The 21,589-nt window shown below is 37.0% G+C and overlaps 1 long non-coding RNA gene across 3 annotated transcripts in view; it reads left to right on the top strand.

The window, feature by feature from the left end:
• Positions 1-4,872: 4,872 nt before the first annotated feature.
• The window catches only part of LOC116586226, a 92,407-nt gene continuing 75,690 nt past the window's right edge, over positions 4,873-21,589 (top strand). The window contains exons 1-3 of one of the 3 annotated variants that reach the window (XR_004283940.1): positions 4,873-5,007; positions 8,127-8,187; positions 9,250-9,285. This is a non-coding gene — a long non-coding RNA (uncharacterized LOC116586226). Of the gene's footprint in view, positions 5,155-8,126; positions 8,188-9,249; positions 9,286-21,589 lie in introns of those variants that run through there. The other 2 variants (XR_004283939.1, XR_004283941.1) reach the window with 2 other exon arrangements.

Raw genomic sequence — 21,589 nt, 5'->3', positions numbered from 1 at the left:
TGGTCAGAGCATCTTAACCTATCAACTAAGAGCTTAATCTCCTTCTCAATATGTAGTATTTTTTGAGTTACAAAATGGAGCAAGTGAATGATTTGCGCAAATTTTTCTCCATGCCTACAAATATCATTATTGCCTCCAAGTTGGGAGTCCAGCTCTCCAACTGAAGTCCCACTGAATTTGAGATATGATGAAATAAGGCACAGTTGCATAATTCTGGTTCTGTATTCTTCTATGAAGTGGCATACTGCGTAGTACTTGCCAGGTGTCATCACTTCTATATTCCAGTTGATGAGTATTTATTAAACTGTAAAATAGAGGAAGCAGTCACTAACAGAGGGAAATTTCTCCTTGAGGGCTTATTGTAGACATTTGTCATCGTGGGCATTCCTGATCACCCAGAACCCTTTGAACACTCTCCTAATGTTTGCAAACATCCTGTTTTATGAGGCTGCCTTCCTCAGGTTGAAGCTGAAAGCTGGCTTTCCCAGATTCCCTTGCAGTGAGGGTACAGGTGAGTGGTCTGGATTCCACCAATCAGATGCATTTGCCTGTGACTTTGATTGGAAGGTGAGCAATGGGAGGAAAGAGGCATACAGAATGTATTATTTGGCAAGGGTGGCAACAAAAGCGGTGGGCTCTTTAGGAGCATTACTGCCAGAGTTTCTGGCATCCACTCCTGTGCATCACGCAGCATGAGCTGGGCCCCATCTGTGCAAGTGATGGTGGTGGGGCTGACCAGTGACAGCAGCTGCGTTTGAGCTGTAGTGGCTCCTGCGGGGTATTGGACATTTTTCCTGGCTGCTCAGCGTCCAAGCCTGGTCACAAGCCCTCTCGGCTTCTGTGAATTACTCACTAGCCTTTAATTAATTCTTTTTCCTCTTAACCTAGCCAATGTAGATTTTGTTGTTCGCCACTTAATTGATAGAAACAAGGAATGAGAAGACATACATATATATTTTTTAGACATAAATTTTGGGATAACTTATAAAAATTGTATTGTGTTATGAATCTAGGGAAATTTTCTTATGAAAATAAGAAAGGAGAAATGAAAGAGTACAATATAATACTTGTAACCTGGACCTGATGAAAGATCCCATAAATGAGATAAAGCAACTACAACTCAGTAAAAATAAAGTCATTTTAATATTTATATCTATAAGAAGCATGCTTTCTATAAATAAGGGAGATATCATTTTAATGTTCAGAACTAAGGATTTGAATGTCATATCAGGAAACACTTAAATTTCATAACAAAGTGTAATTTAGCAAAGTACCAATCTTTTAAAAAAGCCAAATAGGAAACCGTTGTTTTTGTCTGATTAGTACCCCATTTACCTTCAATTTAGAGACTCCCACTTTATTTTTGGGAGCCCTTGGGAGGTTAAATACATCGTTGAGAAAGGTAGACCAGCAGGATATAACATGATAAAAAGTTTTACATCTTATCCCCGAAGTGAGCAGACTCTCACCAGTTACTGAACTGACCAACACTTTAATCTTGGATGTCCAGCCTCCAGAACGGTGAGAAATAAATGTTTACTGTTTAAGTACCCCAGTCTATGGTGTTTTTGTTATAGTATTCCCAACAAATTAAACATTGCTGAGCCCTCACCTCAACAAAACATTGGTCTGATTTTTTTTAATCGTTGTAGATGACTTTCAACTTAATCTGGAAATTAAAATGAGTGGAATCATAGAGTATGCACCTTGACCCTGGCCACTTTCACCCAGGGGAATGTTTGTGAAATTGATCCATGATATATTTTTTTAAAGATTTTTTATTTATTTATCTGACACAGAGAGAGAGAGAGATCACAAGTAGGCAGAGAGGCAGACAGAGAGAGGGGGAAAGCTGGCTCCCCGCTGAGCAGAGAGCCCGATGTGGGGCTTAATCCCAGGACCCTGAGATCACGGCCTGAGTCAAAGGCAGAGGCTTAACCCACTGAGCCACCCAGGTGCCCCCATCCATGATATTTTTGTTTTTCAGTATAATTTGTTCCTTTTTCTACTGAGTGCCATTGCATTGTGTAAAGGTACAGTGTTTGTTCACCTGTGGGTGGACATTTGGGATCTTTCCAGTTTGGGCTGTTATTATTGTTCATATATATCTTTTTATGGACATGTATTTTCATTCTCTTGGGTAAATACCTAAGACTATATTTGCGGCTGTGCATTAACTGTTTTTACATGCTGTTGGCTTTGATTTGCTAATATTTTATTTAGGGCTTTCCTGTCTAGATTCATAGGCCAAGAAGTCACCATGACTATCATTCAAGATCCTTTACTGGGAGGTTGAGGCAATACTAAGCCTTTAGCTCTTGACCTGTGTGAGAGCCATCATATTAACAGTCCGTTATCCTAAGCAACGGTCAGTGAAACTAGAATACATATAAACAGGAGGGAATCATGCAGTGGAATAATCCATCTGTGGATGGAACCACAGAAAGAAAGGTACAATAAATGGCCATGGTAATGAGGAGTCATGCTGAAATTCAGAGACCACAAGACTCCATCCTCATAACTAAGTCAGCTTGCTCTACATTCCTTCCAATCTCTGCTTTTAGGGGGATCAATATACATATGTTCTTAGGCAACCAAGCTGTAAATCAATGATCTTCTGATGGAAAGACAGTCAGAAACTCCCCGGAGGGAAACTGTACATTTTTGGAAGGCTACTGATATAATTTAAAATGTCAAAAAATGCCACGTCATCATGAGGCACACTGTTTTCAGTTGTGGTATGACCACTGTACCACTGTATCCAAAGGTGGGTTGAGAGAAAGTGCAGCTGCTCTGAATCCATGGAGATACCGCTATCAACACTGGATGAAATGTCCTCTTTTCTTTTTTTTTTTTTTTTTTTTAAGATTTTATTTATTTATTTGAGAGAGAGAAAATGAGCAGGGGGCAGAGGGAGAAGGAGGTGCAGACTCTGCTGGTCAGGGAGCCTGATGCAGGACTTGATCCTAGGACCCTGGGATCATGACGTGAGCTGAAGGTAGATGCTTAACTGACTGAGTCACCCAGGTGCCCCAGATGTCCTCTTTCTTAAGTGTGAAGTGTTGTGGGAGTGTTACTGCTTTGAAAATTGTCCGATTCCCAAAAAGTAAAATTACTTATTCCATAGTAAATAATTCTCTTTACAAGTTAAGATTTATAACAAATTTAATGCAACTTCTCTTTCCTGTATACTTCTTAAACACTTGACTGAATCTTTGGCATGTCCTGAAGCAATTGGTAGACTTTTAAGAAAGTAATCAATATTCGAAGATGTCTCATCACAAAATTAGGAATTACGTAAAGATAACGGAGGTAAAAGATGAAGAACACATTGTTCTTTTGACTCATTTCACGTCCACCCTGGCAATGAATATTCATGAGCTGCTTGGACTACTAAGGTAAATTGATATTTTAAAGTCTGTGATTATTTGTGTCAGGAATACAATACTTATAGGCTTTTGTTTTTGTACTTATATTTAATACTGAATATCTATGACCAATTGTAAGTAAAATACCTTCTGTTCTTAAATTGCTCAATTAGTGTCATACTTGCCAAACATCACTTGAATAAATACTTAGTATACATGAAACACAAGTGCTTTATAACTTGCCTTTAAAATACTTAATTAAGAAATGGAGGAGCACAATATAAATAGCTTCTGTGACTTTGTGAGGAAGGATCTATTAGAGTAATTTTTCTGAGCGCCTTCAAGAGCTGCCTTTTTCCTTTTAACCAAGTGAAGGATATTCTTTCAAAATATATTGCTTGATTTCCTGCCATCTTAAGCAGAACAAATAGAATATAATCTACACCTTGTGCAGGTTGATAATTATGCATGTCAGTTCACCAAGGGGTGTTGCCCTTCAGGTTTATTAAAGTGCACAGACCAAAAGAAGAGATCAGAAAATGAAGCAGCACAGCAGTTTGGGACCATATAGTAAGTGATGGGGCCATCTATTAAATGCTTCCTCTCACCTCCCATTCCCCTCTCTCATACCAATTGACTTCTAATCTATTTGTTTAAACTCAGGAAGATTGAGGGTTGAGACAAGGTGCCAGATAAACTTAGTTTATCTGACTTTATTTTATATTCTTTCACATTGTTTTGGGGGGGCGAGGGTGACTCTAAATGCAGGTATCAAGTGCATAAATTTATAGACCCTTTCCTCTCATTTTTGTGCCATAGGTCTTCTAGTTTAATAGACTTAGCTGAAGAGTGACTGCTGGAGACGTGGCACTTTACTGGACTAAGGTCTGTGTTCTTTACAAGCTTTCAGTTTGTAAGGTAAATATGTATGTTCTGGGGATCTAATGTACAGTGTGGTGACTGTAGCTACTAATACTGTTTTATATATTTGAAATTTGCTGCAAGAATAGATATTAAGTATTCCCAACACACACACACACACACACACACACACACACACACAAACGGTGACTATGAGGTGATGGACATATTAACCACCTTGATTGGTAATCATTTCACAACCATATATATATATATATATATATAATTACAATCTATATATATTATAATGCATATTAAATCATCACATTGTATATTTTAAATACAACTCTTATTTGTCAATTATATCTCAGTAAATCTGGCGAGGAGAGTCCTGTGTACTAAAGTGTAAGAAAAGTATGGATGACCCTCTTAAGACATGACTTTTAAAGTTTTTTTTGTGTGTGTCTTTTCTTAGAAGCAGGTCCTGGGACACAGATTCAGTAAGAGTAATTCATTTGGCTGGGGAAGGACACATGGGTAGTGAGGCATGCGGAGTGCTAACTATGCAGACAGCCACCGGTGCAGGCACCTGGAGTGTGGGTGGGCTGTGCGTGGGGCAGACGGTGGAGCGCACGCACAGTCACCACAATCACCTTCCGGGTCCACGTGCGCGTTCGCGTCTCCACGCTCTGCACGTGCCTGCGTGGGGGGCTTAGGCGGCCACAGAGAGCCCTCAGGTGAGGGAATGCAGTTCCAGGTGGAGTGGAAGTAAGACCTGGTAAGAGATAAACTGACACATGGTAGACAGTTTAAGACTGAGCAGAAATCAACAGGAAACCGGCAGTGCCGAATGAAAAGTAGTCAAGGGCACTTTGCCACAGACAAAAGCTGAGGAGAGACTTTCATAGAGAAAAGGCGAAGCAAGGTAAGGAATGATTGATCAACTCTAGCTGAAAGCCTAGTTGGCTGTTTGTGATTGGTTGAACTTGGGTTTTAATTTTGTAACCTTCAGGCTTTACAAACTTAGATTTTGGTTTGCTTAGGAAGTCGGCCACAACTTTGAAGCTGCCTATTGCGTGGCTTCCTTGTGTAATTAATTTAACAAGTTTCTTGCCCTGAAGTGGCCATGGGGAGGGGGTAAAGGGGCACCACCATCCGTGTCCACTCTAGCTGGAGGCCTTGACATGTGAGTGGCCTCTGTGATATGTAGATTTGAATTTTGAGAACAAATTGGCAACCTAAAGAAAGAGGTAAACTGAGGAAAGCTCAAATTACCTGAAATTGAGTTTGTTCTGGAACAGCAGAGGAATTGCAATTTGGGAAGCAGGAATTGTAACCAGCTATAGGTGAATGAATCCCTTGAGGGTTTGCAGGGATTTGTATCTATGGGCAAGGAGTGTAAAGAAGGGGGAGTCCAGCCAGTAAGCTCATTGGCTTGAAGATAGGGAGTGTTGGTGGTTGTTGTTGTTGTTGTTGTTTTTAAGATTTTATTTATTTATTTGACACAAAGGGAGAGAGACCTCAAGCAGGGGGAGTGACACAGAGGGAGAGGGAGAAGCAGGCTCCCCACTGAGCACAGAGCGCAATGCGGGGCTCCATTCCAGGCCCCGGAGCCAAAGGCAGGCACTTAACCACTTAACTGACTGAGGCACCCAGGTTCTCTGGGATCGGGAGAGATTCTTGATGGATGTTCAGTGAGATCTATAGATCTCATGGGAGGTACATTTGAGTCTTTTGTAAATCAGGCATTTATGGGGAAATAAGTCTCTCAGTTCTTCAGCTTTTGTTTTCCCAATGGTACATGCATGAGACTCTCCAATTCATATCCTCTAGCTCCATCTGAGTTTGAAATCCTTTCACAAAATCAAGAGATGATTGTGAGTTTCCTTTAACTATATACCAATGTCTGAAAACATTAGTCTGTAATGTTTCTGGAGGAAAAACTCAATTCCTATTAAGTAGATCTACATTGCCTGTCTTTCCTGGTTGACTTCCCAACTAAGTTATCCAACAAATTGTCTAACTCAGCTTTCTAATTTTATAATAATTTAATTATTGCCAATTTGAATGTCTTCTGTTTTTTGAATAGTCAGCCTTGGTCAGAGGAGGGAGAGGTGATTGATTTTCTAGTGTCAGTTTAGTCCACTGCCTGAGCTCAGACAGTTTTTAAAATTACAAAGTAATGATTCTGAAAAATATTATGTCAAGCACTGCTAATTTATGAAAACTTTATACTGTCTTTGTAAGATGCTCAGCTGTGGGAGCAGTGAGTACAGATAAACAGCGATTCTGTAGGTTGTAGCAGAGAGCTCTTTTTATTGGCTAGCATCTTTTTTGTGTGTGGATCAGTTTCTCCTCAAATCCATTTCGCCCTCGAGGTATTTCTCTAATGGGGTCTCACACGTCCACATACCATTACGGGGTTGGCATATATATTAGTTTTATGTGTCGTCTTGACTGAGTCAAGGGATGCTGAGATTAAACATTACTTCTAAGTGTGTCTGTGAGGGTGTTTCTGGATGAGATTAGCATTTGAAGCAATACATCCAAGTGAAGTAGACTGCCCTCCCCAACATGGGTGGGCTTCATCCAATCCTTTAAGGGCCTGAATGGACCAAAAATCAGAAGACAGGAGGGTTCATTCTTGTCTTGCCTTCTTGCTTGAGCCAGGACATTGGTTTTCTGGCTCCTGGACTGAGATTTACACTATCAACTCCTGTGGTTCTTAGGTCTGTGAAGTTGGACTGAAACAACATATATGAATCTATATAGTATAATACATATAATATATAATATATATTATATATATAATATTCTAGTGGTTAATTTATATTATATATAATATCCTATATCTATATTATATATATTATTATATATAATATATATATAATATCCTAGTGGTTCTCTTTTCTCTGGAGAACCTTGACTGAGGCAGCATGTGACCAGTGCTGGGCCAATCTTAGTACACTATTTGGTTTAGCACACAGAAGTGGAAACATGATCCAGTCATGGTCAAGCTGTGTGTGCATGTGTGTGAGTTTGTGTGTGAGAAAGAGAGAGAGAGAAAGAGAAAGAGAGAGAGGTGGGGGAGAGGAAATGGGAAAGAGGGAGGGAGGGAAAACGAAAGATTGGTTATGGATATGGGGAGAATGAAATTCTCTTTCTGCCTCATTTGCTAATCTGATAATAAAAGATGAGGTGTGATGTGGTCATTGTCTTGACTCCCTTAAGTAGAAAGAGATTCTATGCAGAATGCAGCCAAGTAGAGACAAGTCGTGAAGATAGAAAGTCCTGAAGACTCTAGTCCCTAGATATAGCTGTGATTGAGTTTAACATCAAGGGCCTCTTGGGGCGCCTGGGTGGCTCAGTGGATTAAGCCGCTGCCTTTGGCTCGGGTCATGATCTCAGTGTCCTGGGATCAAGCCCCACATCGGGCTCTCTGCTCAGTGGGGAGCCTGCTTCCCCTTCTCTCTCTGCCTGACTCTCTGCCTACTTCTGATCTCTCTCTCTCTGTCAAATAAATAAATAAAATCTTTAAAAAAAAAAATATCAAGGGCCTCTTTTTCTGTTAGCTAATTCCTCTTCCTCTTCAGTTTAGTTTAACTTAAATTTCTAGATTTCTAGCACCTGCAGTAGAAAAAGTTCCAATTGAAACACTACTCAGAACTGGTAAGAAATTGAAGATTAAAATGAGAAAATGTATCAGGAAACATTTTTGGGAAATTTTCTTGATGGTTAAAAATCTCCTTAAATATAATCAAAACTGATTTAATATCAACTAACAAGATGTGTTTTTAAACCAGAATATGTGTGAAATTTTGACAGAAGTTTTCAATGGCTCTTGCATTACAGCATCTCTAAGAAAAAAAGATAGATAATATTTATGTTTACTTACAGAAAATTACTCCTGAATATTTTTATCTCCTGGCATCCTGTTCCAATGAGTTTGTGATAGCTGGTAAGTAAATATATAGATATTTATAAGTCATATTAAAAATGATGTATTTTAGATATATTATATATTATATGTAATATAGTTATATATTTATATTTAGTTAATATGTATTAATATATATTAAAAGTTATTTAATTAATATAATTATATTAATATAATAATATAATATATATTAATTAAATAATACAATTGGTTAATATATATTTAAAGTTATATATGTTAAAATTATATATATGTATATGTACATATGCATATACATATGTATATATACTTTTATATTTTTTGTTCCTATATGCAGCTTTATTTTCAGGGTTAGGGGATTAGGGTGTGAAGTAACTCCCAAACACAAAAAGCATTTCTCAATATGCAATATTTACACTCTCCAGTAAATCAAATAGTACTTGTAATTCCTTTGAGAAAGGAATTCCTTTCCTTGTAATTCCTTTGTCAGAAAGCCTTGAGGTTTCAGTTGATGTCTGGCCTTGGAAACCTTAAAGATTCCTTATAGGATGGTCAATCTTGTGGCAAATCCCTATTCTTTCCTAAGCACCAAGACCTCACACTGCCGCCAAGCAATGTTCTCAGCTGTAGTTGCCTTACCTTAAAAGAAACCCAGTTGTACAGCAAAAATGAATAAGAGGCTGAAGTCTCTTAGTGCCTAACTAAGTTCAGAGTTGTGTGAGTTCTGCCATTAACATATCCATGGAAACACCTAGGTTGTAAAAAAGCAAGGGGGATCACACAATGATTGTGACAAATCATCTGTTCTCAAACTTTGTTTTCAGGATCACTTATACTCTTAAAAATTATGGAAAAACTCAAAAAGCTTTTTTCATTTGTATTCATAGTATTAGAAGTTAGATTTAAAAAAATGTAAGTATTGGGAGGCTTACAAGCACATGGTACAGGATATGAGTTTCCAGTATCTTAATTTATATTGAAAGATCGGAGTTTGTAATTGGCAGCACTTACTGTGTTCTTTTCCTTAAAGTAACTAGAATGTGAAGTGAAAATGTCCACCAAGACACAAATCCAAATAACCATAGTTTGCCTCTGTTTTTTCAGGACAACATGGTGTTCTATCAAGAAAATGTCTATGAGACATTCAACAATAGAGAACAAACAGGGTAGATGGAGGGAGCTAGTTGGGGGATGGTCTAAATGGGTGATGGGTGGGTAATTGTTAGGATAAGCACAAGGGGTTAGAGGTAAGTGAAGAGACACTAAATTCTACTGAAACAAATATTACACTCAATGTTAACTAATTAGAATTTAAATAAAAATCTAAATGAACAACAAAAAAGAAAAAAGTATCTAGGTTAGTTCACAACTTAAATACTTACACAGGTTGTTTTTCTTGAACAAGCCATTGTGCTTTGTTATAGAGCAGATGTGCTTTATGAGAACTTCTCATTTCCTAAAAGAATAGTAAAATGGAGCATACTCAAAGGTTGAGCACTAACAACTTGTGGTGTTTTATCAAGGGCATTCTTACATGAAACTGGCTTTTTTTTCTTAATTGCAAGCACATGGCAATGAAGAATAATACAATGACTACTAGCATAGTTTGTTGCCACTGCTTTAATGGGTGCTAAGATGCCAGCAGTTTTCCCCATTGAGTATGAATGTTTGCTGCAGGTTTTTCATATATGGCTTTTATTATGTTGAAGTGTGTTCCATCTAATCCTAATTTGTTGAGGGCTTTTATCATGAATGGGTGTTGTACTTGGTCAAATGCTTTTTCTGCATGTATGAAATGATCATATGGTTTCTATCTTTATTGATGTGATGTATCACATTGATTGATTTGCAAACATTGAATTACCTTTGCAAGCCAGGAATAAATTCCTCCTGATCACAGTGAATGATTTTTAAAAAATGTATTGTTGGATTTGGCTTACTAGTATTTTGCTGAGGATTTTTACATCTATCCTTAGAGATATTGGCCCGTAGTTCTCTTTTTTGTGTGTGTGTTGTCTTTATCTTGTTTTGATATCAGGATGATACTGGCCTCATGCAATGAATTTGGAAGTTTTCCTTTGAAGCAAAGTCTTAAAGGAGTCAGGGAGTTAGCCATGTTGTTATCTGGTAGAGGAGCATTTCAAACAAGGGAACAGCTGTGTAAAGGTGGGAGTATGCCTGACATGGTCAAAATAGAACAAGGAAGCCAGTAAAGAGGGAGTGGAGGTGTTGAATGGTAAAGTTTGAGGTATATGGTCAGAGAAGGGAGGGAGAGAGCAGATCATGTCATGTAAAGAAATGACAACTACTGGAGAAGTTGTAGCAGAAGAGGGACCTGATTTCTCTTGTGCTTTAAAAAGATCATTTTTCTGGGGCTCCTGGGTGGCTCAGTGGGTTGAGCTGCTGCCTTTGGCTCGGGTCATGATCTCAGGGTCCTGGGATCGAGTCCTGCATTGGGCTCTCTGCTCAGCAGGGAGCCTGCTTCCCTCTCTCTCTCTCTCTGCCTACTTGTGATCTCTCTCTGTCAAATAAATAAATAAAATCTTTAAAAAAAAAGGATCGTTTTTCTTATTGTACTAAGGATAGACTATACAGGACAAGGAAAGAAAATGGAGATTAATTCAGAGACTTGTACCATAAACTAATGAAAGTTAACAGTGTTGGGCCAGGTGTGGAATAGGGAAGAAGGGGGAGTCAGTAGAACTTGGTTTTGATATGTAGTATAAGAGAGACATCAAAGGTAACTGCAAAATTTTTGGTTTGAGTAACTGAAAACATAGTATATCTCATATACAAAAATTAACCAAAATTTACCATAGATCCATGTATAAAATTACAAAGCTTTTAGGAAAAAACACAAAAGAAAATCCCTTCATGACCCCTGGATAGGTAAAAATTTCTTAAACTTGACATCAAAAACATAATTCATAAAATAAAAGTTCTATACATTGGACTTCATCAGAATTAAAAATTTTGTTCTATAAAAGGCAACATTCAGAAAATGAAAATAGGGATCCCTGGGTGGCTCAGTTGGTTAAGTGTCTGCCTTCAGCTCAAGTCATGATCCCAGGGTTCTGGGATGGAGCCCTGCATCTGGCTCCCTGCTCAGAGGGAAGCCTGCTTCTCCCTCTGCCTGCCATTCCCTGCTCGTGTTCTCTCTCTCTCTCTCTTTGTGTGTCAAATAAATAAATAAAATCATTTTTATAAAATGAAAACAAAGTGACAGTATGTGGTAAATTATTTGCTAATTACATATCCCAAAAGGATACACACACACATACACATTCTTTAAACTCAACAGGAAGAAAACAAACAAGTTTGAAAATGCGAAAAAGATTTGAAGAGATACTCCCACAAAAAATGCCCAATAAGCACATGGAAGGATGCTAAACATCATTAGCCATTAGGGAAATGCAAATTAAAGCTGCTATGAGATGCTACAGTATACTATTAGAAGGCCTAAAATTAAAAATATAGGCAATAGCAAGTGTTCATAAGGATATGAAGAACTGAGTCTCATACATCGTTGGCAGGAATGGAAAATGGCATGGCTACTCTGGAAAAAATTTGGCAGTTTCTTTCATTCTTTCTTTTTTTTGGTTTTTATTTAAATTCAATTAATAAATATATAGTGTTTTATTAATTTCAGAGGTAGAGGTCAGTGATTCATCAGTCATATGTAACACCTAGGGATCACTACATCACATGCCCTCTGTAATGTCCATCACCCAGTTACCCCATTCCCCCAACCCACCTCCCCTCCAGCAATCCTCAGGTTATTTCCTATAATTAAGAGTCTCTTTTGGTTTGTTTCCTTCTCTGATTTTGTGTTACTTTATTTTTCCCCCCTTTCCCTATGATCCTGTTTTGATGTTTAAATCCACATATGAGTGAAATCATATGATAATTGTCTTTCTCTGATTGACTTATTTTGCTTAGCATAATACCCTCTAATTCCATCCATGTCATTGCAAATGGCAAGATTTCATTTGTCAATAGCTGAGTAGTATTCCATTATATGGGTATGTATGTATATATATACATACATACATTCATACCACATCTTCTTAATCCATTCATTTGTTGGTGAACATCTGGGGTCTTTCCATAGTTTGGCTATTGTGGACATTGCCATGCACACACACACACACACACACACACAGTGCAGGTAACAGTTTGGTAGTTTCTTATAAAGTTAATTATCCACTTACCATATAACCTAGTAATCCCACACCTAGGTATTTATCCTAGAGAAGTGAAAATTTATATTTAATGAAAACCTGTATATGAATATCCATAATTTTATTTGTAATAGGCAAAAATTGGAAATAATCCAAGTGTCCTTCAACAAGTGAGTGGATAAACTATAGTATTTCTAAAAAATTGAGTATTGCTCAGCAAAAAGGAAAAAAGAAGAGAACTAAATACAATAACTTGGATGGATGATGTCAAGGATATTATAGTAAGTTAAGTGAAAATAGCCCATCTCAAAAGGTTACATACCATACGATTCTAGTTATGTAACATTCTTGATATGGTAAAATTATAGCAATGGGGAACAAATCTATGGTTTCTAGGGGTTAGGCCTGGAGTAAGGAGGATATGACTATTAATGGGTAGCAAAAGGGAATTTTTCTGCTGTAATGGAAAAACTCTGTATACATTGTATCTATTGCTGGTTACAAAAATCTAAACATGTGATAACATTTCACAAAACTATATACCAAAGTCAAAAAAGAGCACATGTACAGGCACCTGGGTGGCTCAGTTGGTTAAGTGATCGACTCTTGGTTTTGGTTCAGGTCATGATCTTGGGGTCATGGGATTGAACCGCATGCCAGGCTCTGTGCTCAGAGAAGTCTGCTTGAAATACTCTCTCTCCCTCTGCTCCCCCCACCCCAAATAAATACATGAATAGATCTTTTTTAAAAAGTGCATGTTAAACCTAATGAAATCCAAGTAAGGTCTGTATTTAGTTAATAGTATTGCACGATCCTAATTCCCTGATTGTTATAATTGTACTATGTTTATGCAAGAGTTTCTTTTGTGGGAAAAGCTGGGAAAGGGTTCTCAGAAACTCTACACTATTTTTGCAAATTCTCTGTGAGCCTAAAATTACTTCAAAATGAAAAGAAAAAAGATAGCATTTCCATTAACTGGAATGAAAGAGGCTGTATTTAGAGCAGAATTTAGAGGAGATGAGTTCAGTTTTGGATATCCTAAATTGAAAATGTCTATTTTATATGCTTATGTGTACAAGTCTAGAATTTGGGAGAGGAATCTGAATGAAATATACCTTTGGGAAATGATATTTAAGGCCGGGAGATTGGATAAGCTCATCTAGGGCAGGAATATAAATCAAGAAGAAAAGCAGAGTCAGGATGGAGCCTTGGGATACTCCACTATCAGACGACTTGAGAAAATAGAACTCCAAGAAGGTCATAGTTTCAAGTGTAGTATTTCCCCTTTATTGAAAGCTCTTCAGTGTGCATGCTTGTGTGCATGTGTGCGTGTGCTTGTGTGCTTTTGTGTGTGAGTGTGTGTGTTTCTGGCCTGACAGAGTTCTGTTCCAACCAGTAGATAGTTTTACCAATAGATTTGAACCCTTTCAGTTGTTATGGTCTTGTTTCTCTGTTCCTCTGTAGTTTGTCAATTGCAATAAAATTTTAGAGTATATCAGTAGGAATGCCCTTCTCTTTCTGTCACATGTTGAACTCTGGTCAATGATTTTACAACCTGTTCTCCTAATGCCTGCTACCTCAGGAAGAATATATGGTATAATCTCAATGTTTTGGGAGAAACTAGCATTAGTTCCATTAAAAGAGATGGAACATTTGTTGTGAGACTACTTTCCTTAATGAGGAAATAAACACAAACTCTGATTCACATTTAGGAGAAATTTTCTCATTATCTTCTTATTTTGTTTTCCTAAAATCATGGCTCATTTATGATCAGTCTCTGCTCTTGTCATTTTTGTCTTCGACCAAATGTTTTCTCTCTTTTGCCACTATCTTCTCATTATCATTGCTATTAAAATATTAATTCACTTAGTTAACTGACTTCAGTTTCATGTTTAGGCAGATCATTGTAATTATAAGTTTAGGAATGCAGTCTTGCTTAGATGGAAATTATAATCTCTAATGCTATGTTAGGAAACAAGGAGGGGTGAAAATCAATGATCTAAATATCCATCTCAGGAAGTTAGAAGAATGGCAAACTATACTTAAAAAAAGGAAAAGGTAAGATAGAATAAAGTTAAAGGCAGAAATTAATGGAATAGAACAAACACATAGTGGAAGGGATCAACATAAGCAAAAGTTGGTTCTGTGCCAGAAAGATTGGCCAAAAAAAGAGAGAAGCTGCAAATTACCAATATCAGGAATTAAAAATGGGACATCACTTTAGATTCTATAGACATTAAAATATGTAAGAAGTGTTATAAAAATTATTCAAGTGAATTAAAAAATAAGTGAAATAATTTAATTCCTAGTAAACACAACTTACCAAACTGACATCTGTTTTTAACATAAGTAGATTAGAAAATCTGAACAATTATTTTGCATATTGTCTATTTATACTCTGTCCATGTTTCTGTTGAGATTTTTGTCTTTTTAAAAGATCGGTTGTTGGGGCATCTTTAAATACAAATACAGTAACCATTTGTCATATACAGTGCAGATATTTCCCCCAGTGTTTTTAGTCTCACATTTTATTATAAAATGTGGAAATTTGTGTTGTAAGTTAAATTTATTGAATTTTTTCATTGTAATTTCTTTTGCTTTTATGCTCAGTCTATCCCTATATGGTTTCTTCTAGTTTATGATGTTGATGTGTGTGTATTTTTCAATTACTTCTTTAAAACTTGTGGAAATTAGTTTGATGTGTGACATGAAGCAAAGGATCGTTTTTTTCTCCTAAACTAGTCAAGTTTCTCAGCATCATTTGAAATTTAATCATTGATTTTTTCCCCACTGGTTTGTGATGCTTCCTTGACCAAATATTAAAAATTTGTTTGTACTAGGGTCTGTTTCTTCTGAAAATTTTCTATTAATTCTTCTGTGGCATTACTCTTTGAAATTTTTGTCTTTCCCTTCACACCTTCTTTCAGAAGAAATGTATAATAATTTTATATTAAATATTCCATGTGATTTATGTAGGTACTTTGTTAAAGCTAAATGCTTTAGAGGTGAAACCTAAACATTTTAATAGATATAATGTATCAAAGTGGTTAAAGTACATATTTTATAATCTGACTTACATTATCTGTTAAATGGGGATAGCAATACTTGATAGATTGGTTAGAAAGATGCAATAAAATGAAAATAGGATATAAAACACCTTCAGCAATTCTTGGCAAATAGTAGGTGCTCATTAATTAAAATAACTAAAAATTAATTCCCATTCTATGCCTCTTACTAAATGATGCCTTTTATTATCATTAGTGGTATTTGGTGTTTCCATTGTTATATGTTGAATGTATCTTATGTAAATCTTTTATACTTTTCACCAAAATTCCTATTTTTTCCTATCATTCACACTTTTGTTGGTTAGTTTTATTCTTAGCTATTTTATGGTTTTTATTGTTGTCTTGTACAACTTGTTTTTCTCCTGTTACATCTTTTTAGTATTGATGCTGTATAGACAAGACTTTCAGAGTGTATATTCACTTTATTTAAATTTGATTTTTTAACAAAATTTTAAAAAAAGTTAGGAGCTTTTCAGTTGATTCTCATATAAGCTACAAATAATGGCATTTCTGTGTCCTTATTTCTAGTAGTTAAAGTGCTACTTCTATTTTCAATTTCCTTTGTTTTTGATTGAGTTCAACAGAAGAATGACAGTAGTAGATTTGCTTGTTTTGATCTTTATTTCAAACGAGAATGCCTTACTTTTTCACTGTAAGTTATTTGTTGACTGTTAGTTTAGAATAGGTACTTCCTATGTTGAGAAAGCACCCTCTTCCTAGTGCACCCAAGTATGACTTTCAGGCCACAAACTAACATGTGCAAGAAAAGTAACTGAGCTAAATTTGTATTTTGGGGCTTCATTCTGCCAGATGGCAAGACCTTAATCTCAGTTAACTTATGTCACTCCTTTCCTTTCCTAAAGGGTTTACATTGTGCCAGGGTGGTGAGGGGTGGAACATGGCAGGGATGAGGGCAGTGGGGGCGGCAAGTTACCTCATCCCTATGCCTCTTTCTTTGGTCTCTTCCTCTGTTTCTCTGTCCTCCCACAGTCAGCTTTGAGGCCAGGGTACTAGGGGCTAGGCCATGAGGAGCTGCAAATGTTGCGGATTCTTTCCATTTTCTATCTCAGACTGTGCTGGAATGTGGTAAAAAGCAAGAGATGTTCAGGGAGGTTTTGCTTGCCTGGAGCTTCCTGGTCTTTCCTTGACAGCTTGTCCTTCTAGTATAACTTCCACAAATTAGTAGCTGTGAAGTCAAAAGTGAGACATGGAGGGATGCCTGGGGGGCTCATTCAGTTAAGTGTCTGCCTTTGGCTGGCTCAGGTCTTGATCCCAGACTCCTGGGATGAAGTTATACATGAGGCTCCTTGCTCTGTGGGAAGCCTGCTTCTCCCTCTGCTGCTGCTCCCCCTCCTTGTGTTCTCTCTTTTTCTCTCTCTGACAAATAAATAAATAAAATCTTTAAAAAAAAAAGTGAGGCATGGAATGTGGAATGGTAGGAATGAGAAGGCAATGGGGAACATAGGAACAAAGGGAGAGGGGAGGTTGGAACGAAGAAAAGTTCTAGTAGTAATAGGTCTCGGTCAGCAAAAGTTGGCTGCTCTTACGTATAAGCAAATTTGCCAGCTCTTTCTAGTGAAGGACTTCCATATTTCAATTAGAAATAATTAAAAAGAAAGTAGGCATAACCCAAAGAACTTCCATTTTGCAATATTTTGAAGTACAAATAACCTGTGTTTTAGATTTTGTATTTATATGTAAAGCTTTCACAAAGGACAGAAAATTGCAGCAATAAAAAATGAAAATGCAAGAACAAGATTTTGACCTATAGCTCTGATTTTGATACAACATAGCTTGGGAAATCAGAGATTGTGTGTATGTGTGTCTGTGTATTTAAACAAGAGAATGCTTTGATTTCCTTGGGAAGAGAAGTTTACATTCTTTCCCATCTTTGAAGAAGGCAGCAGATAGGACAGCTAGCTCTCAGGTAACTGATCAGTTGTGCAGCCTTTCTCCAGATCACAGGTTGCCAATATTCTGTAAACTGCCATTTTGTGCTGTTATTTTTTACTCTGTATCTGGTTCATTCTGAGTCATGGGTAGCACACTCTTACTGCAATGAGGTGCACTGCAGAGAGGGCTGGCCTGCTTGTTCTGCACCATTAAATGTCTGCTTGATTCTTTGTATCAGAAATGGTTGGGAGAGTTCCAGCACAGGGAAAAGAAAATGGGAGTGCTAGGGTTCTGCCTGGGAGGACTTGAATTAAGAGAAATGGGCAGAACAGAGAATGTGCTGGGTTTTTCCTAGGAAAAAAATAATGGACTAATGTGCTTGATGGGCATCTCTATCTCTGTGTGTCATGATTCTCAAGCAAGCAAGGTACCATACTGATAATAGCATTTTCTCCTGATGGAATATTCCATCTGAACATGTCTGGTTCCGTTGGAGGCCGAGGTGGGGAGATTACCTCAGTGGCAGAACAGCATTAGCCAGTATCAAGTCTCCTTGGTCATTAGTCTTCCCCAGATATATTTACTTGTAATCTCTCAGTAGAGAATTGAAAGATATCATCCCAGCCACACTGAAGAGATGTGATTTTCTGGGACGTGAGAGGCTTCTGTTTATTAAGAATATGCTGAAGCTGAGCATAGCTTGAAAAATTTAATCTGCACAGAAGTGGCCCTGTACTCAATGAGAACTTCTGCCAAGGAGAAAGGACAAAGGCATTATTCCTTGAGGATATTAAAAGCTATAGTAGAATGCCAACGTGGTACATTTCTCTCCTTTCCTCCTTTCTGCCCTTGATGCAATTATTGTTATGTTACATTTAAAAGATAAAGACAATGAATCAAAAACTCACTCTTTGACCTCTCTTCTGACTCAAAACATGAAAATGCATTTGATCTCCTGGAGCAGTAATACTTCCATTCACCAGAGACAAGACTGTAACACCAGGAAAATGATAGAAAAATGCAATTTGTTGCATTAGTGGCAAGCAATTGGAGCAAAATGTATTAGTAGTTTAAAAAACATTCTGTGCGTGATTATCTGTGTGCTTGGTATTAAGAAGAAATACTCATAATGGAAGGACATGGGAGATAATCTTTTCATTGGCATGAGAACTTTTACTTGAGAGTCCTATAGTTATGTTCTAAAAAAGCAAATTTGCCTCTGAACCAGCATAGCTTGCAGTGAAATTCATTTTCAGCACTTCTGAATTCAGCTCACATAGCCGTCTTGTAGGCTGTAAGGAGGTTCAAGCTGTTCTAAAACAGTCATCACGATCCATTACACTTTGTTCCCTGTAGCTTTTGTTCACAGTTGCATGTGATGTAGCTTCGAAAGAAAATTTAAAATACATGCTGACTTTACATACGGAAGGATTATAGTTTTGCTTGTTCAAAGCATTCTCACCTATATCATCTAGAATCTAGTATGAACAACTCAGCGTAAAGATAACATTTTGAAAGAGGGTATCGAGCGAATATTCCTTTTATGTTAAAAGAAATATCTTAAGAGAAAAAAATAACTTCTCGAGTGTTTGGCTTGGTTTACATATGGGAAACAGAAATTTCAAGCCAGTAATTTAAGCCCCAAAGGTTTACTGCAAATACCTACATCACTGAAGCAAAAGCAATTTGCCTTTTGAGAAGTTTTTAAAAATAAAAGTTATCCCTCACTAGAGATTATATTGATTCCATTTCTAATTAATGCTGAAAGTGTCCTATAATATTTTAAATTATGTTTGAATGCAGTTATTCTCTTTTTGGATATTGTAGATGATAGAGAAAGGCCTTTTTTTTTTTTTTAAGGATTAGAAAGCAATGAAGAGAAAACGCTAACTTTCATGCTACTTTATCCCTTCAAACTTTAGGAAAAACTCAACATTTTCTCCCAAGAACCAACATCCTGTTCAACTCCTGCTCATTATTTCTTTATGTTTTCTAGTCATTCAGTCTTCTTTGAGACTCTTTTCTTTTCTTCTCTGTGTAGTTGCTAAGTCCCACCAACTGTTCTCTTATAAAGCTGCTCTTCGTTGCATATCAGAATTTTATGTCTTTGGAGGAGGATCCTGGTGGGGAGGGACAGAGGAAGGGGGCAAACAGGCTCCCCAACACGGAGCTCAATCCTAGGACCCCAGGGTCATGATCTGAGCCACCCAAGTGCCCCTGATACTTGCATTGTTACAGTATGTTCTTAGTAGTTTTGAATTCTCCTGTTTTAGTTTCCCATTTCCATAAGCTATTTTGTGTTCTTTGTATCTTTCCTTTGTGCCACAACCTCCTGTAGCTCTCCATTACCAATAAAATCAAGCCTCAGGGGTGCCTGCGTGGCTCAGTTGGTTAAGGGACTGCCTTTGGCTCAGGTCATGATCCTGGAGTCCCAGGATCGAGTCCCGCATTGGGCTCCCAGCTCTGTAGGGAGTCCGCTTCTCCCTCTGACCTTCTCCCTTCTCAGGCTCTTTCACTCTCCCTCTCTCTCTCAAATAAATAAAATCTTTAATTAAAAAAAAATCAAGTCTCAGTCTTTGTTGGTTCACTTCAGGCTCTTTATAATCTGAGCTTTTGCTTATACTGTTCCCCAGTTCAGAGCCTCTCTGGCACCCTGGTTGGCTTCTTTTCTGATCCCTGAATTACCTCCTCCTCTTTCCTTATCCTCTTTCCTCTACCTGGAATGCTGGTTTTCATCTATGCTGTCCTTCAAGGCAAGATCCTTGAAATCTCTTCTGACTATACCAGTTCAGTTTCCCCTTTTGTCTTTTCAAGGACTGTATTCTGTAACACTTTATTTGCCTTTTAAATATAACGTGGGTAAGAATATATATTGTTTCATCCGTAAAAAAGTTAGTTCTCCCAGGACGGAGAGTATAGCTTATTTTGTATATAATACTGGCACCATACTGTGTGACAACCAGCTATATTTTGTGAGTGAATTAAATTGGGCTAGGGTAATCAAAAACTGTGCTCTTGATCCTCAGGAGTCCTCTGCAACATTTTACATGAAGCTGATGGTGGTTACTCCAGTTGACTCTTAACCATTTTTTTTCCCACCGGAAAAACTAGATTTAAGATTTTCTGTTTGGTCACCTTCTGTAACTGTACCATCAGCTTAATCATCAAACAGTTCTAATTGAATATAAACAAGATGTCAATGATAATTATGTAAATGTTCTATTGCAAATATCTATCTCTGTAAGTTTTCAATATATGCCTTTAAACTTATGTAGTATAATGAATATAATTCCTTTTCAAATTAGTAAGTGTCACACGAAAGTCATATTTGCTCTTCTCTATAATATGTCTCTCATATCCAGATTACAGACTGAGGCAGAACTTCATGCCTTATCTAACCATATACCTACAACTGGAATGCAGATGGCAGGGTTATTTGAAATGAAAAATGGAGTTAGAATTCTCTTTGATTATTGGTTTGACAGTGAGGGATCATTTTGCTAACTAGGTTATATGGTGTGTTTTCTTCAATATACTTTTGTTAATACCTTTTTTAAAAAGCATGCAAGTTACAGATTTGACTCAATTTATTGAAAGCGTATTAATAATACTGAATATCTTAGTTTTCCCAACCTGTTGTGAGTATATTAGGCTAACGAAGATGCCTCTAGATGAAAGAATAAGACATATAATTAATAGTTATTTGATCAATCCTGGCAAAGTCTTTTTGATATATTCCCAGAAATTGAGAAATTGATATCTCTAATGATGGGTAACAAGTCTCTTCACAATTCAGGATGATTTCCATTCCTTTGCTTTCAACAAAATTGAGGAAGATCTAATTGAGTTGTCAGCTGGTGGATCACAAAAATAGTATTTGAAGATATGCCATTGTGTGGTTTTGGCATGTAAAGTGGGAGAAGTTCAAAGAGTTGAATGACATTTTATAGCAAATTTTGCTCTAATACCATCTATTTATATGTATGAAAAAAGATTCTCAGAGCTCCCAATAAGCATATTGGAATGGGTACTGAACCCAGTCTCATTATAACAATTAATAATCATCCACCAAAATATGAAATGAAGACTCCTCATTCATTCCATTATAACAGAAGAATTTCTAATTTTAAACATATGTTGAAAATTTATAATATATCTATATTGCTTTTCATGAAGCACATATTAATTATAGTAATAACTTAATCCAGAAAGAAAATTTTACCCTGAGGATGAAATGACATCAGTAAGAATTTTCAAGTATAAAAATATTTTACATGAAAATATTCTTTGGGGAAGGTGGAATGG

Source organism: Mustela erminea, chromosome 3, assembly GCF_009829155.1.
Source record: "Mustela erminea isolate mMusErm1 chromosome 3, mMusErm1.Pri, whole genome shotgun sequence".
NCBI classification, from domain to species: domain Eukaryota; kingdom Metazoa; phylum Chordata; class Mammalia; order Carnivora; family Mustelidae; genus Mustela; species Mustela erminea.
The sequence above is the reverse complement of the archived record's forward strand: the minus strand, read 5'-3'. Positions and strand labels throughout refer to the sequence as shown.